The 20,209-nt window shown below is 40.5% G+C and overlaps 1 long non-coding RNA gene across 7 annotated transcripts in view; it reads right to left on the bottom strand.

Moving 5' to 3' along the window:
• Positions 1-20,209, bottom strand: part of LOC147249742 (uncharacterized) — a 50,993-nt gene that overhangs the window by 4,177 nt on the left and 26,607 nt on the right. For 2 of the 7 annotated variants that reach the window (XR_015119349.1, XR_015119348.1), the window contains 3 exons: positions 9,563-9,604; positions 5,670-5,800; positions 676-2,918 (listed from right to left, as the gene is read on the bottom strand). This is a non-coding gene — a long non-coding RNA (uncharacterized LOC147249742). Of the gene's footprint in view, positions 1-675; positions 2,919-5,669; positions 5,801-9,562; positions 9,605-20,209 lie in introns of those variants that run through there. The other 5 variants (XR_015119351.1, XR_015119350.1, XR_015119352.1 and 2 more) reach the window with 5 other exon arrangements.

The raw sequence follows: 20,209 nt of genomic DNA on the forward strand, positions 1-20,209 counted from the left end.
TTGATGAAAAAACTGGATCATGCATCAGGAGCATGGATATCCAGCAGATCACCTTTTTTTTTTTTTTTTTTCTTCCCCCTGAAGGACCACAACAACAACCACAGCCTCTGGCGACACAATCAAGACAGAGACGTGTTAGGTGCACTTATAGGTTTGCGCAGGTGATTGAAATAATGAGGCACAGGTGGTTGGATTAGCGAGGCTCAGTTGATTTATGTAGATACGTAGGAGAAGGTGCTTGTTCTTCAACTGAAGTTCTAATTGCTTCATTTAAAAAGCTAAAACACAAAGAGTTCAGGTGAACTGTTGGTGAACAGACCGGTTGGGTGAAGGCTGGCTGCCAGCATTTTCCCTCCCTGCCTAAACTGAACTGTATGTGACACAGATGTGACACCAGCAACTATAGTCATGCTGCTAGGAACATTTGTGATGAAACCTGTGAAGAGAACAGCTGCTGATTTCTCATTTGCGAAGGATGATGTCGCATAAATTTTTTAGCATAGAAGCAAAAACACTTTTTAACCTATTTCAGCTTCCCCAGTCTGACAGAGGGACTCACTCAATAGACCAGGGAACAGCTGATAATCATGACCGACTCAGGATCAAGGAGTTTGTTCAAATTTATTGAGGCAGACTTTGAAGAATTACATTTGCTAGACAAGGACACTGTGTCTATACTTTCTCCAGAGCATTTTAAAAGAAGTTGACCTGCACTTATTTTAAACTCATCCTTGGAAAGTCAATTTTCTGCTTGAAAATGCAGATCTAAGTGGAAAAAAAAGAGCAGAGGTAGAGAAGCAAGCTTTTAAGTCAACCGGCAGCATCACACCACATCATCTGCATCAACATTTTCCCAAGCATGTTCCTGGCCGTTTGGGATTTAGCCAGATGGCAGCTCATCTCTCACAAGCCTCTTAAAGCCTCTTAAGACACAGACCACGAGCTTCAGGAAACCACAGAGCAACCTTAGTGTACTTCCACGGGCCAGCTCTAATCCACCCCCACCACCCTACATTGCTGTCTCCATGGAATTAGCATGTCATCAGGTCTCATGAGCTGCTCACTGTCCAGGCTCAGTGCCCCTGGCTGTTGCTATGCCCACTGTCATGCCCGCCTCCAGGTAAGCTGCTTGGCTTTCCTGGAGGACAACCTTAAAGTGACAGGACACAGATGAGGTCTTTAATTTTTGAACAGGCAATTAATTAGACATAACTACATCAATTGAGAATGGGCCTGGGAAGTGCATGAAGGCTGTTGTACTGTAGCTTTGCTATTTTTTTAATACTGCTAATAAATTTATGTGTTTTCTTTCATGTCACACCATTTAAAAAAAAGAATCTTTCTACTGTACAGACAACCTGGTTTTGTGAAAATGAAAATATTTGGCTCGTTAAGTATCACATTTTCCATTGAAATTAAATTCACAAAGAGCATCATATAAATAAAACTGAATCAATAAGACCCTCAAATGCATCAAAAGTAATTCAAAATTCTGTATTTGAATTTCTAACAGACAATTCAGTTTTGTCAGGGTTGCTATTACGTTTTATGCTAACATTAAAAAATAAAACAAAACATTTTCGTCATTTTATTTCCAGCCAAGATCATGAAACACAACACACAACTTCACGCAGCAGGGAAGAGATTATTTTAGATTACGTATGAACATATTTCATTATGAGATTTATGTTATAGTGTTGGAAAGCAAAGCCGCTATCCTTAGTATTCTACAGACAGTTGACAAATTTAAATGTAATGACGTGTGGTACCCTTCGTTTCATCTGCTGGTGCATAAGATGAGGCACAAAATGTACTTTGATTGGAATATAGTGACATGCAACTGAATTTAAATGTGCAGCACAACACGTAGCTGACTCCAGGAAAAGACTTGATAAGAATATGAAGAGACTGAACAGAACACAAAATCTGCAGTGAGCACACACACGAAAACATGTCACCCCTGTATTGGACTGTTTTTCTACATCACAGGAATAAAAGAGAACTTTCTGCAGGACATTCTGTTGTGCAGAAAAATAAAATCAAAGCAGCTGAAGGATGAGAAAACCAGATTTCTTTTGGATCTCAAAAGTGTGTGTGCACAAACATAAGCTGAGTTATGCACACTTTTGTTCAAATATGCGATAACAAACATGCCGATGACATTCTTGTTGTGACCTCTCACCTTCCTTTGACATTCCTTTCTTGTTTTTGTGTCGGCCTTGGCAGATGAATCATGTTTTCTCCCGGAGCACCTGAATGTTGAAGTTGAGGAAGAATATTGTTTGTGATTTAATGTACGAACTGACATTATGCACTTCGGGCAGGTTAAGGCAAACAAAAGGAAATATCTTGTTTGATGCAGAGCTTTGATACTGTGGCAGTGATTGTTTGTGTCGCCACTCCAGCTGCCCTGTGGGGTATCATTCTTGAGGAGCTGCTGATGATTTGGCCACTCCCACCCTCTTTTAAGAGCTGTAATCTGCATTCTACCTACCAAAATGATTGCTAGATGTATGCATTTTTGATTGTTAATGTTACTAACTCATTATATTCTTGTGGAGAATTTCCTGTGTAGTCAGTTTACAGACAGTTTTTAACTCCATTTGTCTCTGTCTCTGCCCTTGGCCTCTATTCTTTAGGTTACGTGTTTATCCTATGTCTCAGATCCTGTGTACCCAAGTATTCATCTCAGTCAAAACAACAACAGGCTGTGTAAGCAAACAAGCCTGTGTGTGTGCGTGTGCGTGTGCGTGCGCGCGTGTGCGTGTGTGTGTGTGTGTGTGTCCAATTTTCCATACAGGACGACAAAGGGAGAGTGGCAGTTCTCCTTATTCAGAGCAAGCCTTCGTCATTTCCTTCCCGTTTCCTTCATTTTATTCTCTGGTCCCCTGCTGCAAACTGCCCCCTCTTTCCTCCACCTGGAAACACACACACACACACACACACACACACACACACACACACACACACACACACACACACACAGTGAAGCTGATACACTGTACAAACAAGTTCACAGACACATGGACATGTTTCTGAGCACACACAGAAAAGCAAAGTGAAAAGAATAAGCAAACATCTGCAAGTTCTTTTCTGACTGCAGGTCATGATTGTTTCTGGCTTATTTGTGTGCTTGTGTGTAGTTTTCAGAATGTATGTATATTTTGTGAGTGCACATGACTGTTTTGATTTTTGTCTATAACTTATGTGCAATTACTCTTTTTTTTTTTTAACGTGTTCATGTATGTGTGACATTGACGGCACCACTGGGAGCAGACAGACAAACAGACAAAATATACAAATCCAGAATATCGACAGCATGTGGGCAGGTTTGACAAAATGTGCTATAACTTTGTAAAAAACATTTCAATTGCAATTTCCATTCAAAAAAAAGAAGTGTTTCCAGAGATGCTTAAAAGCATACACCAGTCTGGATAAACTTGTTTTACGTATTTTCAAATGCCCTCTGGAAACACTTGTCTTTCCATTCAATGGAATCTGAAGGATTTGTGTAATGTGTTGGGTTTGCAGAGTGTTTCTGTCTTTCTAACCTCTGCACACGGTCAGTTTTTCTCATTTCTGTTGTACCTTTGAGAAAACCACAGTAATACATCAAAACATGCTGCTCCATTGGGACTCAATTGATTTTTTACTTTTGGTAGTGATCCAACCTCACACTCTTTTTTTTTTATGCCTCATTAAAATGAATAGGAAATCCTGAAAATCCTTGAAAAAACAAACCCACCTCTTTTTGGAGCCACATCTCCTGGTCATACTTCGTTGCAACAATATCATTAAAAGTTTAAGCAAGTCACAAGACTTGGAACTATCCTAAAATTCTTTTTGACAAAATTTATATTAACATAATTACATAATAATATATTTTACATAAAAAATGTATTTAGTTCATATTTAACCTGATTTTTACACAGTTTTCTGCTTACTTTGTGTTGTCCTGCAGCGTGTTTATCTCTCAGGGCTTCTGTACTCAACACATGCGCATGCAATTATTGCTTGGAGAACATTTGCATGTCATTAATCACTTCTGAGGTGCAGTCATGGAGTTCAGCCAGTGGTTGGTAGTTGTGTATGACGGAACAATGCAGCCGTTCAGGTGCAGCTGGTTATTAAAATGAGAGTCTGAAAACAGGCTGAGCTGTAATTCTTTCACAGTAACACCTGAGAGGATGTTCTTTAATGTGAGTAATGACACAGTGGTCCAAAGGGCAAGCTGAGAAATGTCATCAGCATCGGGACCTTATAAAATACGTGCATGTCAGGTTAACACTCCTGTTGATGCGCCTGACCGAGTTGCTCACCGCTCCAAAGCGGATGGGATAAATGCATTGCGTTGTATCTATGTACAAGGACACAAAATACTTCTTCTTAGACAATACCCAGCAACCTTGACTGTGGTTCCAATAATTCCCTCTGGTATCAGTTGACGCACAGCAACGCAGTACTTCAACCATCAAAAGAGTTTATGTAGGATCAATAAAATATGCTCAGCTCTGCTTGATGGGAAAGACCAGCACAGTGTATATCCAGGTTGCTAAACTCACATACAACATGGTGCCTGTCAGACGTGGGAAAGCCGAGGAATCGCATTGCGCTGGACTGAACACAAAGGATAAACACATTGCTCTGTAATCTTTCAGCTTATGAAAATGAAATTGACAGATACCATTGTTTGCTCTAATAAGCAAATCGTACTAACACTAAGCGACAGGAATGCTCCCAGTCAGGATTCATGTGATTAAATGGGTTTATACTTGGTGAGTGTGTGTGTGTGTGTGTGTGTGTGTGTGTGTGATTCAATGTGTGTCTGCATGCTTTTTATCCAAGAGTGAAAAGGATGTAGTTGGGTATTAGCATGTGTGTTTATGAGCTTTATTTACAAAAGCAAGTGTTTCACCATGCAAGTCAAAACCACGGAAGGTTGATCTCTGTTGGATTTGGAGGTAAAAAGGAAAAGATTTATGGCCTATAGCCAGCCAGCTTACTCTGGTTGCTCCAAACAGAATTCTATTCACTGTCAGATAAAGAGTTTTCTTTTTTCATATAAGTTCCAATATTTTTCAAATAAAAACAGTTGAATTAAAAAATTCCACATTTCCTGTCTGTCTCAATAAAAGTCTTTCTCACCTGTGGGCCAATATTCATGTTGTATTCCAATAACTTTGTGTCGTTAGAGAACTGACCAGCGAACAGCGAGGCTTCTATACATGTAATTAAGAGGACAAAAAGTAGAAAATTCCACCTCCTTTCTTGAAACTGATTGACTTAACATCATTCAATTAAAGTGATAACTCACCCAAAAAGAGTGGTTATCTTTCATCTTCTCACAAATAGGTGTCCTGACCTCAAAAGTAAATTTTCCCTCCTGCATTACATGAAAAAAGTTAGCGTTTCCCTTTTTTTTTTTTTTTTTTAAACAATAGGGGTGGACACATCAGTACGCACACTAACAGTTTGGAGTCAATGTCAAGTTCAAGCTTCAACTTTAAAGAGCTGAACAACATTACCAAAACATATTCTTTAGCTGGGCAAATACAGTTTTGACACAGCATGACACTGCATTTTATTGTGTCTGAATTGGCATGTAGTCGTCTCTTAACGTGCCAACTTAAATCCCTCTTTTGTCCAGTCATCAACCAAAAATGATTTACCTCTAGATGCCTCAGTGTCGTCCCTCAACTTGCCTCATTGTACCCATGACGTGACCTCTGACCTCTTGGTGAAGTCGAAGAAGACGAAGGTGAAACTACGACACGGGGCGGTGTTTTCAAGTTGTACATTCCTTTGTTACAGACAGACAGAGATGGAAGACAAGCGGCTTTAAATCAAACCAATTAATGAAAAGCGTTTGACTAATCCTGCCTATATAATCTGTACAGTGCTACGCTAAGAGGATTTCTGCTGGAAATCATCATTGTCATTCCATCCAATCCTGCAATGTGGCTGATAATTATAATTAAAGGGGCAAATTGGAAGAAAATATCCAGTGGAATTTGAGTTTAGATGTGTCACTTTAAGACAAAACAGGATGTGACAAACTGTATTAAGAACGCTGACATTTAAGCTAGAAAATGGCTGCGGTGTTTCAAACAAGGGAGACAGATTGTACTTTAAATATTAAACATGCAAACTCCAGCTACAGCTTTGCTATTACGGGTTTTGCAAATGAGAACATCTGCGGCAGCTTGGCACATTAGATCACAAGCTATCCGGGGAACTCTCCAGAGACCCAACCTGCTGAAACACAACCTAATGACACAGACTTGGTGTGACTTTGATGTGACGCTCCAGAAATGTTCTTAATTGTTATTCCCAGTTTTAACTGCTTGCCAAAATTCCTCAAATTCTCTCTCCATCTACCCCCTTTATCCATCTAAGCTTTTAAAAGAAAGAGAGAGAGAGAAGAATGAGTCAGACATGAATTAAATGAGAAACTATAGAAGGTAAAAGTAGGTCAGAAAACATTTTCTATGGCAAGTGTTGCATATGCATTAACACAATTAAAAACAGCTACAGCGACACTGCCAGCAACAACAACATCAATCTGCTGCAGTGAATTTCTGCTCTGCTACAGGAGTATCCTCCCCCAGAAAATGAATTATTCCACTGCTGTTGCTGGTTTGGCACATTAAACTCACTCGTCAACTTGTTACATTTACACCTAAATAATACCATCGAGCTGCAATCTATCACTCTTTGCATGTATTGTAATTTGCGCTTTTTACTGAATCTTTTAAAGGCTGTAATTTATTTAAAAGCAGTCCTGACTACCACAGATTTCCTTGTGACAAATAATCCTTGGCCAAATCTTTTCTGGACTTTCATGAGGAGGACATAGCATGTGGGAGGATCAGGCTATTCCCCACAGTTCCCCAACTGATCGGAGGAGGGGCTAGTGCAGCGATCATGATAAACACCCTTCCTACCTGCAGACCCAGCCAACTGTAACTGTACAGACGCCCCTCCAAGTTAGAGGCAAGACGGGGGACCAAAACCAGTGGCCCTTGTGTTGATAGGCAACTGAATGGACCTCTTAACCACCTGAGTGCTCTATTTATGTTTCTAATATTTTGTCCATTTGATCCATATGGATACGCTTTGCAAAATAAAAGCATGAATACAAATTATTATAACCCCTTTAATAAATGCGTTGGTTTTTGACAAAGAACATGCATGCATTCATTTTTAAAATTTTCACTGACCTAATGGATAAGTACACGGCCTGTCCTGTTGATTTGGGGCTGGTGTTGCTGTTTTATGATTAATCTCATGACGATTTATTCTAATGAGACTGGTTGAACGTAATTTTACTTCTCTTCATTTCTGTCTCCTTGACTTGATCTGGAGCTTTGGTCAAAATATTAGTGTACACACACACACACACACACACACACACACACACACACACACACACACACACACACACACCAGATTTACAGAGAGGGCAAAGAAGAATGTGTGTGAGAATGTGCATGTTTGTTTTGCATGTGTCTGAGCTCCGTGCGTCTACGGCCGGACTCATTGTTGTTGTGCAGCAGCTTCCTGTCAACCAGAATAGCAGAAAATCTCTTATCTCTCTGGCTGGATGGGAAATGTGGGTTTACAGCATTTGTGTTGAAAAAGTCAGAGCTCAGTGTAAAGAAGCCTACAAAGCAAACTATACCAAATACACAGGCATGAGTTTAAAAATAGATACACAACTGGGTATCTGAGGCAATGAACAGTCTGTTGCTGAGCTTTTGCCTTTTGGGTTGCTGTGTGGGAAAAGAAGATTGTGAATTGGGGAATAGGTGGATGGGGGAGTGGGTGTAAGGGGGATCCCATGGAGTTTTCGCTGTCATTCTCAACTGTCACTTTATATGCATCCATGATCTTGTTATAATGAATGCGTATTCTACCTGGTGTTCCCTTTAGTCCCTGGCGTGCAGCTACTGTCAACGTAATACACCAACTGAACAAAATACACTGTAAATGTCATGTTCATTTTGCATAAAAAAATGTCTGTAGAAAATAGAAATAGATGTAACCTTAAAAAAAGAGAAAGATATGCACCCAGTCAAGTAATAACATGTGGTATTGGAGGGTCTTTCCCAAGGCTCAGTTCATTAAAGTGGTCACTAGCATGTTGAAATAATGAAGTTTCTCAGGATTTCTTTTTCTTATTAGGTCACATGATTCAGTGAATTCAACAAACAAGACACCACAGTCATTCTCACATTAAGGGAAACTCCTAGAGTGAGAGTCATCATCATCAGACCATCATAGCATTTTGAAATGTACAACATCATCACCCTGACACAAGCAGTAATTCAATGTGATTTGAAGCTGAGTGATGAAAGCAGAGATGTGTTGCATATCTTTGCTGATATAAAAGGGGAATAATAGGCAACATTCACACGCACAAAAAAAATCTGAATTTGGAATTTAAAAAAAAAATAATTTAAAGTTAAACGGTCGTAAATATTTGGCAAGAGAGTCAGCAGTGTTCATACATGGGAACTTGGTTGTGGCTCAGGAAACCAACAATTACTTCAAATGTCACTTTAACAGCTGAGCTAGAAAAGTAACACAATAATTATCAAATGATATATGTATTGTAAACAAGGAAACATAAAGGTCTACAATCTGGATTTCTATGCACAAAAATCATAAAAGTCCAGATTACTGGACCACTTTGATTCATAACAATATTTTTGCTGTCTATATTGTTTTGCATAATATCTGGATGAAAAAGATTGTCAGAGTTTTCAGACATTTTAAAAATAGTTTAACTTCAACTCGATGCTGTCAAAATGTAGTTTAGTTTTGGGTCTGAAGGACATTTCACTCTGAGGAGTTTTAGATTGGTGTTGTATAAATTTTCTAAAATAAATAAACCCAACAAAAAACACAGAGATCCAAACGAGACATTCAGAGCTGCTGGTGCATGAAATTACTCGGTGGAGAGTTCCAGTAAGGTCATCAGAATGGTTCCCTTTACAGAAACAATAACAAGAATGGGAAGGTAGCCCATGTAAGTACAAAGACATCCATGTCAGACGTATTATAATGAAAATAAACAAAATTATTTCATGTGTCCATCTATATGAATTATAAATCTACTGATTGGGAATAAAGTAAAAAGTGTTGTTATCTGACCTGAATTTTTTGGAGATGTCCTTGGATGTTTGTCTTCTCAGTTCTATCAATAGAGATGTGTGAACTGCATCCTCCAGGCTCTGACAAAGTGTGTGTGTGTGTTATTGTGCCTCGATTTGATAAGATAAAATAAGAGTTTGTACAAAAGGCATGTAGAGACTTTAGATAGAAAAGAAGATAAAATTTTCACACACACACACACACACACACACACACACACACACACACACACACACACACACACCAGCATGCACTCAGGCACAAATACTCTTCAGCATACAGACACAGGAAGATAAACAGGCGTCATGGCGGATGGCAGCAGGGATAGAACAGACCGCGGCACTGATATGGTTTCCTTGATTAAGTGACTTGCAGCTCTTGACCTCCCAAATCACCTTTGACCCACCTCCAAATATAGAGTGACCCTTTCCTCTCGTGTTTTCAATGTCTGTTGACAAAAAAAAAAACACAAATAAAATTAAGAAACATCTCACTTTAATTTATGACAGCTCAATAAGTTTCCATTCATTAAATCTGTGGACAATTGTTGCATACTGATGAAAAAAAATCCCAGTTAGTCCATGAAAACCGACTGGCTGCTGAGGGTGACCTTCTAATAGCATTCTAATAGTCTCTGTTTCACAGTTTTTAGTGGCAATTGTAAGGTGTTTAATAATTTCTGAAACACATCGGAGAGTGTCGGGGACGTAAAACAAACAGACCAAAACCAAAAAAAATTATTAAAAAAAACAATACAAAAAAGGGATTCAATCATCGTTATTACAATTTCAAAGTGCTAAACCAAACTTGAAAGTCTGGAAATTAAGAAAAGGCTGCCCATGCATAAGTAGATATTCATTGGTCTCTTGACGGATTGTTTTAAAAAGTGATGATTCAGGTCTTACTGTACACCCACACACACACACACACACACACACACACACACACACCCTCATGCGGTCATCATTAACCAGTCATGCTCACACTTCAATGTCACACTGGTTTCAAACGTCATCATACGGTCAAGCGACGGGAAGTATTTATAAAAGAAGGTGTGATTATGAGGGCGAGTCAGTGAGTGTGGGTGAATGAAATAATGACACTAACATTCCACACAGGAGTCAGAAGGCCAGCAGCTTGTCATGAACTATCATGAGACATATAATTGTCAATCTGATGGGTGAGATGTTGGGTCATTTGCTGAGTTATGATGTTTTCAGGTTGACTGTCCATCCTTTCTGGCTAACTCTTCCATGTTCTCAAGGACTCAACACTGAAGTTGAAATATTTTGGTGGTCAAAGGTCAAGGTTCCAAAAAGGACAAAGATTAAGGTCATTGTAGGAAACTTGGCTCTCTGAATTTTTTGAGTGATGGACACAGTTTTAGACAAAACATTCTACTTGTGTTTATTATAACACTTATCCATAAAGGGTTGGGGGGGGGGGGGGGCTGGAGCCTATCCCAGCTGACATTGGGTGAGAGGTGAGGTTCACCCTGGACGGGTCGCCAGTCTGTCGCAGGGCCATCAGGAGCAATTAGGGGTTCAGTATCTTGCTCAAGGATACTTCAACATGGTCAACGGGGGAAGTGAGGATTGGACCAGCGATCCTTCCTTCGGTTGCTAGATGGCCACTCTGCCTCCGAGTCATGGTGCCCCACAATAAGACTTTGCTTTGATTAAATTAGAGGACAGTATGGAATCAGTAAAATGCTCACAATCGTTCAGAGGCAGGCTTAGACAAGATCATTTGAATCAGACTCACAAATAGGAAATTTAAGGAACCTTTTTGAATGTGTTTTCAAGCTGCACTGCTCCTCTTATCAACTGCACACCGCAGCCAATTGTTGAAGCTGAAGGCCTTGTGTGTACCTGCAGTGTGGACAATAGCGCGATGTGGTAAACAGGAAACAGGACAGAGCTTTTAAGCATGTGTGTGTCTTGATTGAGTTCATGTTTTTTTTTCTAACTTCCTCCACCGCCTCTGTCGTTCCTTGTCACTCTTTGTTTAAGTTCATCCGTCATCTCTCACACACTCACAGTGCTCAGTTAGATAAAGAGGACACATCAGAGTGTGTTTGTGTCTCAGTCTCCTTCCCTGTAAGTGGATCACACACACACATGTGCACGCGCACACACACACACACACACACACACACACACACACACACACACACACACAGGACTGCAGAGTCAGCTCAATGTGGTGCCGTACTTGTTGGAAATTCATTGTGGACTTCCACAACACACTTGGTAGAGTCAACAAGATAAAACAATGGCTCAGAGAGATATTTAACCAATTTCCAGGATTATTACAAGGAACTCCTCTAAAAATATTTGCTCAAACACAAAGACAGCACTGAGAATCCTGGAGAGCAGCCAGTAAGGGAAGTGTGATGGGGTTCGGAACACTGGCCCTCAGTGTTTACTTTAAATCATGTAGCTGACAGTCTTCTCCACAGTGATTTACACAGAGTGAGTTCCAGTCCTCCTCTACATCTGAGACACACACACACACACACACACACACACACACACACACACACACACACACACACACACACACAGAAATGAACTGATGATAGAGGGCCCTAAACACTCAAGACGATAAATAGAGCATTGTAAAAATAAAAACATTTTCACATTTTAATGCACTTAAGAGAGAAAAGAAAGAAAAAGCCCAGTCTCATGGAAGAAATTGAAGAGCATCATGATGACCAAAGTCCAGGAAGAAGCAGAAGTATTTTCTTAAAATATCACATGAAATTTGAACAGCCCTCATGACAACTTGCACCTTTGAAAACTGAAACTAAACCCCCATTTGTTTCATTAAATCAGTGCAATCTGATCGAAACATTCCTTGGTATCATTTCTACGGGAATTTGCTTTGCTTTAATGGCATCTGGAAAGCAAGAACAACAATAAATTCTCTTTAGTGTGATCCGTCAGACTTTAGTGTTGTCTTTGGAAACTCCTTATCGTAAAAATGTCAACATGTTTACAGTGTTCTCGCCAGAAATTCCACATCATCATTGGCAAACAAATTGATCATGAAATCAGAAACCAGAGTCGTCCTCAAGAAATGTTGATTTAACTGCCAGAAATCAAATCATGGTGCAGACATTTCTCCGAGCACGGTGTTCTGTGGAGTTGAAAATCTGAAAATAACTCTGAGGTGTGTTTTTAACAGCTTTGGTACTGGTTGCTAGGAGGATGATGAGGGAAAAAGAAAACAGTTCAGCTGATCCAGGTTGTCTGTAAAACACTCAGTCTGACATCAGTGAGCTACTGCTAATCATAATGATTCAATCCATCCATCCATCCATTTTCTATACCGGTTATCCGTTAATGGTCATGGGGGACGGGGGGGGGACGGGGGGACGGGGGGACGGGTACGGGGACTGAAGCCTATCCCAGCTAACACTGGGTCAGGAGCAATTAGGGGTTCAGTGTCTTGCTCAAGGATACTTGGACATGGTCAACGGGGGAAGTGCGGATCAAACCAGCGGCCCTTCAGTTGTTAGACGGCCAGTCTACTTCCAAGCCATGCCACCTCCCTTCAAATTAATCGCTCCATTACTATCACGGTGTGTTCTAGACATACAGGTTGAAATGGCTATGGTCTTATTCGAACAATTATTGAGTGACAAATTAAATAATAAAAACAATAGAAAAATATCCCAGATCTGCCCAGTGATTCAGATGTGGGTTCTTCCTTGTCCCACGCTTCGCCCTGTCACTAACTGGTATGACATTTTTGTGTAACCCTGTTGACATAGAAACTAACAAACACATCTCCATCAAGGCAAATATAAGAAATAAAGATGAAAAATAAGAAATAGGAAAGAATGCTACAAATTGACCTATCCTGTAATTTTCTTCTTCATGCTACACCTCTTCTCCAGTTTACATACTTACATATATATGTGATCAGTGTGTATTTTCTGTTCTGTTTGTCTGGATTTGTGTGTGTGTGTAAACATTCACGTGTTTGAACCTTGAACAGTCATTTAATGAAACCACATGAAAAATGATGAAACATCTATCTGTGGCAGAAGTGCTAAAACTGCTGATTGACATGTGACAAACACACCACTTAGAAGCTGAAAGGTTGCGGACCAGTGTTTGAATTTCATGAGGTTATTTTAGGCTAAATTCTTTAACTTTTAATTGCATGTCAGATAAATAAACCGGTGAAAAAAGTTCTAAATCTCCCTTTTGACGTGTATTAGATATGAAGTGCATAACAGTAACACTGTTATGTTAGCAGATATGGAAACACTGTGTGAAGGCTTTTTATATTGTGCAAATCCCAGTTGCACGCTCATGTACGTGTCACTAAAGCGTGCACGCACAGATACACACCTGCATACCCACACAGAGGCACACTCCTCTCGCCTGCCCTGCCCCGCCCTGTGGAGCCTGGTCTGTGTCTGGCTAATGCATCCTCCTCTGTCTTGGCTGATTAGCTGCATAGCTGAGGAAGTCTTGCAGGGGACAACGCCAACAGTGCTCTGCTCCGAATTGGCCTGCATGTCTGGGTTATTTCTGTCCGTCGCCTGGCCTCAGGATGCAACCCAGAGCGAGAAGAAAGAAATCAGAGGATCCAAAGTCCCATCTGCTGTTGGCTCTGGCTTGTGTCCTCAGTGGCTCCGGAAGACGCCCTCCAAAGGTGTTTAAATCAGCGGAGACGTTGACAACAACAACCTGGTGGTGAACCCCAGAGCTTTGTTTCAAATAGGATGATAATGGATTGCTCTTTTTTGATGAAATTCAACACAAAGAGCTATTGAAGTCTCAGGATGTTGAGCATTCTGATGTTGCTGGAGATACAGCTGACTCAGCATCTTTCTGTTGAGCTAATGTGGAAAGTTTGGAGCTGAGCTTAGCTTCATTTGACATTTCTTTTATGTAACACTTGAGATTTTGTATGATTTTCTTGTGCATGCCCCTTCTGGTTAATATTTCCAATTTTATGGCATTCATGACATCCACACCTATACATACATTGTAACATCCCACATACAGTACTGTGTTAGTGTGTGTATTGTGTGTAAGAATGTGACCACATTTAGAAACAACAAACCCTGGTTTCATACAGAATAGAGGTTGCTTGGTGGAAGAAAGTATGCAGCCTACAAATGTGTACAAACTGCTAAAATGTGAATTTTGGTGTGCTGTGTCCAAGGCCAAAGATGCCTATAAAGCAAAACTTGAGAGCAGGTTACATGCTAACGACATCAGGGGGGTGTGGCAAAACACCGTGCTCTGCAGCCTGGTAGGCTGAATGACTTTTTTCTGTATATTTGATTCTAGCAAAGTAAATCAGGGCTGTCCCTCCTTTAAGACAGCAAAAAAAAATTCCACCCACTATCTCAGAGCATGAGGTTAGAATCCTGTTACGTCAGCAGAACATCAGGAAAGTGGCAGGGCCCAATGGGGCCCAATGGGGTCGCGTCTGCTGTACTGAAACACTGTGCTGACCAACTTACGCCTGTCTTTACCTCCATCTTCAGTTGGTCACTACAACTTTCAATTGTTTTTTAAGTCAGCTGTGGTCATCCCTGTCCTGAAGGAAAGTAAAATTACCTGTCTTAATGATTACAGGCCTGTTGCCTTAACTGTCTGTTATTATGAAGGTCTTTGAGCGGCTGGTGCGTAAATACCTGTCCTGTATTTCTCTTGACCCCCACCAGTTTGCTTCTAGAGCGAGCAGGAGTGTAGATGATGCTGTGTCCTTGTGTCTGGATTCTCTCCTTCTACATCTGGAGACCAGCTCCACCTATGCTTGTGCTCTCTTCATTGATTTATTGATTTTAGGAGGGAGGCTGGTCCACATCCGCCCCTCTCAATCAATGGGCAGGTGGAAGAGAAAGTCTCTTTCTTCCCATTTCTTGGAACCACTATAAGTCCCTCATCGGGAGCACAACGCCAATCTCAAAGTCTCTAAGGCCCACCAATGACTTCACAACCTGCTGCAACTGAAAAAATTGAGGATCAGCCAAGCTGGCATGATCCACTTCTACGGATCAGCCGATAAGTGTGTACTTAGCTTTTCCATCCTTGTTTGGTAAGGGACTACATCTGAGACAACAAGTCTTGACTGGAGAGTGTGCTACGCAAGGCATCAAGAATCATCGGATGCAGCCTCCCCACACTCTCTTCCATCTACACCACCAGGATAGTTAGGAACGCTAGGAAATCATAGCTGACCCCTCTCATCCAGCCCACTCTTTCTTCACACTGCTCCCATCAGGCAGGAGATTCAGGCCTTTCGTAGGCCACATAACCTGCTTTCTGAACAGAATGTACCCACAAGTGGTCAGACAACCGAACTGGCCCAAATGAACATGTAGTTGGAGCACTGGGTTTGCACTTCATGTCATTCCACAGAACTGTGTGTATTGGGTTTTGTGTGTTAAATGTTTTATGTTGTCTGTGTGTGAAGGGAAAATAAAAAATAAAAACTGGCCCCATTCTAACCACTTGGTTAGCAATAGATTATTTGAACTCACTAGGTCACAATGACTTGTCAGCAGGTGATTCCTTCTTACCATCCACATCCATGTTGTCCCACAGACGCCTTCATCGTCCATCCATCCATCCATTTTCTACTGCTTATTTCCTGTTAAGGGTTGCAGGGGGGGCTGGAGCCTATCCCAGCAGCCTTCGGGCGAGAGGCAGGGTTCACCCAGGAAGCATCGCTGGTCCATCGCAGGGCCAACACAGCGAGACAGACAACCATTCACACTCACAGCCACACCTATGGTCAATTTAGAGTATCAATCAGCCTCGTCCCCTCTTGGTGTCTTTGGACTGTGGGAGGAAGCCTGAGTACCCAGAAAGATCCCATGCTCAAGCCAGGGCTCAAACCAGGAACCCTCTTGCCGTGAGGCGACAGTGCTAACCACTGCACCACCGTGCCGCCTCGCCTTCATGACATCTGTGTCATTTAGTGAGCAACAACTTCCCAAAAGCATCTCTTGGGACAAATGACTGAGTGCATGTGTCTAAGTAGTGTTTGTGCAGGCAATGCATGTGTCATCTACATGTTTATTAGCAGGTTTAAGTAGAGCACTTGCAGTCAAAGATTAGCACAGGGGCGACTGAATGAAGCTGAACTCCAGGAATAAACCACCAGAGAGATTACAGAAACAGTTGAGTCGCCAGAGATACTCACCTGGTATGAACCTGTGTGCACTCAGAATATTTGTTTTCCCAAATTTTCAAAAAAGGTTAAATTTGGGATGTTTTTTGATTCTTAGTAAAACATGACATCTGGAAGGATGAGATTAGGATGGATCCTATTTTCTGAGTTTTTTTTTTTTGTCTAAGTAAATGATTAAAATAACCATTTTTGAAATTGCTTCAGCATAGAGTAAGTGCCTGCTACTACCTTTAGACCCAGAGCACGCTAATGTAATCCTAAGGGGCAACTAGTTGTTGTCAAAGTATGTTAACTGAAGTCCTATTCCCCCTGAAACTTTCAGTTATTCTTCCAGTCTAACTGGGCCTCAAGATCCGGCATGTTTACTGCAAATAGCCGCACACACGCACACACACACACACACACACACACACACACACACACACACACACACACACACACACACACACACACACACACACACAAGGCCTGACAAGAATGGTGAAGTGCTCAAGTAACATATCGAGGTTACTGATATGCATTTTTGAGAAGAGTGACACAGTGACCATGTGACAGAGAAACTTTATAGTCCTGTGCTCATGAGCTGGTGTCCCTCAATGAATATCATCCTGTTTTCCACAGAAAACGCTTCATGATTTTCAAATGAAAATGACAAACTATCTAATCTACCCGTAATCCCAGTATGATTTGACAGGAACTGACTCGTGTCACTTTCAAGACACTGTACTGAATATGTTTCCAACTCATTTACTTTACAGAGCAAAAAAAAACAAAACATAATGACCTTACATTTTTTTTTGCCTCTGGCCCTATATGGAGTTCCTCCTGACAGCAACAGCACTGATTTCCTGTACTTCACTTTTTGCGTAATTTATTTATGGTAAAACATGAACTGGTGACTGACAGTATCAATCCTGATTCATAAACAATGGGTTCATCGCCATGTGATCATCTTGATGACTCATGAGTGGAAGTGAACAGTGGATCTTTTAACTTTAGAATGACTATATAGATGCGTACGTGGGACATATACCGTTTGAAAAATTACTTTTGATTGACAATTTTAAATATATTTCCTGAGTGTTTTTATTAAAAGAGAGAAAGAGTCAATCTGTCAACTATTGTTTCATAAGACAATGTCAGAGATTTCCGGTTACTCATTTGGATATGTACCAAGGATTTAGGATGCAAACAAGTATATAAAAAACACAAGTATCAAAACAGCTCCTTTTCAATCCTGGTTGAATTCTTGTGAGCTGTGATTCATTCACGAGTTTCCTTTCTGAGGAAGTGGACATGCAGTTTTTATAACCAACGCTATAATTAGTTGTGACCTGGTTGGTGGGAACAAATAGCCTCAACTTCAGTGGCATCAAAAAATTCATGGTTCTGCTCCCGATCAAAGGCCTAGCATGTAATTATACCCATATTTCCACATTTTAACTGGGCAAAAACACTGCCTGATCAAAACATAGTCCAAAAGTTTTTCTTTATGCCTTGAAGCTTTACAACTTTATCTGCAATGTACTGTACATGTAAATGGAACCCATCACAAAAATATGAAACAAAGTTATCTTAAATTGATGTCAAATCTTAAATAACGTAATATTTAATAAAGGGAACTTGGGATCCCCTCTACTGTTTTGCATATTTTTGTTTGCTTTTGGTTCTCTGATCTTGATCACACATCATTCTAAATATGATTATCTTAAACAATAACATTTTTAATACTACACCAATTATACACCATGCCTTTTCTACCTATAATTTATCTGGACAGTATCTTTGTTCTTCAGAGACGAATGTCCTTGTTTCCAGTATCATTATGCAACAGCTGATGAAAACAATACTTTCACTGGGCTTTCAAAGGAGGTCCCTCACAGTAATTGCTTGAGGAGGGTTTTATTGGTGTTTCACGACATTCTATCCTCAGGCTTTACACAGAATTGGTATCACTTACAGGTTAAGATGAGCTTTATAATAAGAATTACACAAGCGACTGTGTCATCTCACGGAGGAAGGTGTGAGTGTGTGTGTGTGTGTGCGTGCATGCGTGTGTGCATGTGTGTGTGAGCAGCTTGGCAGCTTGAAATTTAACCCCAGGCAGTGTTGAAAGAACACAAACTAATTTATAACTCCACAAGTTACAATAACTGTTAGTGAACATCATTTAGTCCATTCATAGTGAGCATCATTTAGTCCATTTAGAGATGAGGGCATCAAACCACAAAGTGCACAAAAAAATAACTAAAGGCACAGTAGATATTAACAGTAGATATCAAGTTTCATCTCATGTCTTTTTTTTTCTTTTAACTTGAAATTTGGTTCCTTGTGGCCTCTTTTTAAACTAAAACATGGCTGTTGTCCTCTGCAAAGGAATGAACAACACCCTTCAGGTCCACAGGGACTTCAGTGTTTGATGCTCAATAGAAGTAGCTTCGTGCAACAGCTTTTGAAATGCATACCCCTGTGTGTTTGCCTGAGTCTTCCACACTGAGAAAAAGGTCAGATTAAAAAAATAGCTACGCACACTGTGGATTACATTGCTGCTCTGTCCACTGAGGCATTCACTGGTGAGCTCATATTCCAGGTAGGCAAAGTCTGGAACCAACAGCTCCAGCGGCCAGGTGGGTTAATCTCTGTCCAAGCGAGTTTTATGACCCACATCTCTGAGTCCAACAAGCTGAGTTCCATCTGCAGCCAGTGAAAACCTGTTTTACTGACAATGAACAGTCAGCAGATGTTCATGGTTATGTTGCCCGAAGGACAGAGACATCAATTCTGGGTAAGATTAAAAAATTGGAAGCCTATTTACACACACTACACTTTAAGGTGTGTATTGAACACCAGAGCCATGCAATTTACTTCTCCCCCTAAACAAATCAGTTGTCATGGGATGGTCTGGGGCTGAAAATCCAACATGCAGGGACTGTGAGGGTTGTGAGGAGAAATGGTATGAAGTGGGTAAAGGAGGCTGATAGGAGTGTTATTTTTGTTTAATCTCTGTGTTGCAGGGACATATATAATATACTGAGCTATATGGAGCCCCAAAAGTAATCTAGTGTTCCTCCTACGATTTCTAAATATATGTTGAAAAGGAAATACTGGTCCGTGCCCACTCAGTTTAACAATATATACGTTATCATGTATGCAAAGACAATTATTGTGTATTAGGGGGGATATTTGTTTCCAGTATACTTGATTTGTTGATGCAAAAGAACTGGGTGACCAGGAGAGGGAGATGAGGATGAGGAAGTATCTTCAAAGTCACACTGACGTCACCTTACAGACAACTATAACACTGGTACATGATAAAAATGTCTTAACCATTGCTCTCAGATTGGTTTCCAAGAAGAAAATGCATAAATTACAAATATACATAAAAATGTAGAAAAAATGCATCAGATGTGAAAAAAGCATATGTATGCTGAAAAGATAGCTCTGCAAGATAGTACCATTTATAAACTAAATTAATCATAAACACCATGGACTGATATGCTACAGGTATGAACATGCTGACTTTCAATATCTGTGGGATTCTTTAGGTTATCAGTAATAATCAGAATCAGTCAATGCATAATATTTATGTATGTTTTGATAGCCAGAAACAGGGAACATTAATGGGCCCAGAATGAAGCCTTGTGGTATTCCACAATAAATATGATGCCATCTTCTTTGTGCATGCCTTTTACTTAACCTATTTAAAGATAGGGGATGGGGATAGGGGGTTGGGTGTCGGTGGGTGGGGTTAATGTTCCACCTTAAGTTTTCTGTGAATCTATTTTCCTCTATGTCAGTTTTGTAGGACAACAAACTTTTGATACCATCTGAACTTGCACCAGCCCAACCCTGGGGTTATCCAGGGCATTTTTGTTACTGTTGAAAT

This window comes from Aulostomus chinensis, chromosome 14 (assembly GCF_037954235.1).
Source record: "Aulostomus chinensis isolate RoL2024-O1b breed Wild chromosome 14, RoL_Achi_v1.0, whole genome shotgun sequence".
NCBI lineage: Eukaryota > Metazoa > Chordata > Actinopteri > Syngnathiformes > Aulostomidae > Aulostomus > Aulostomus chinensis.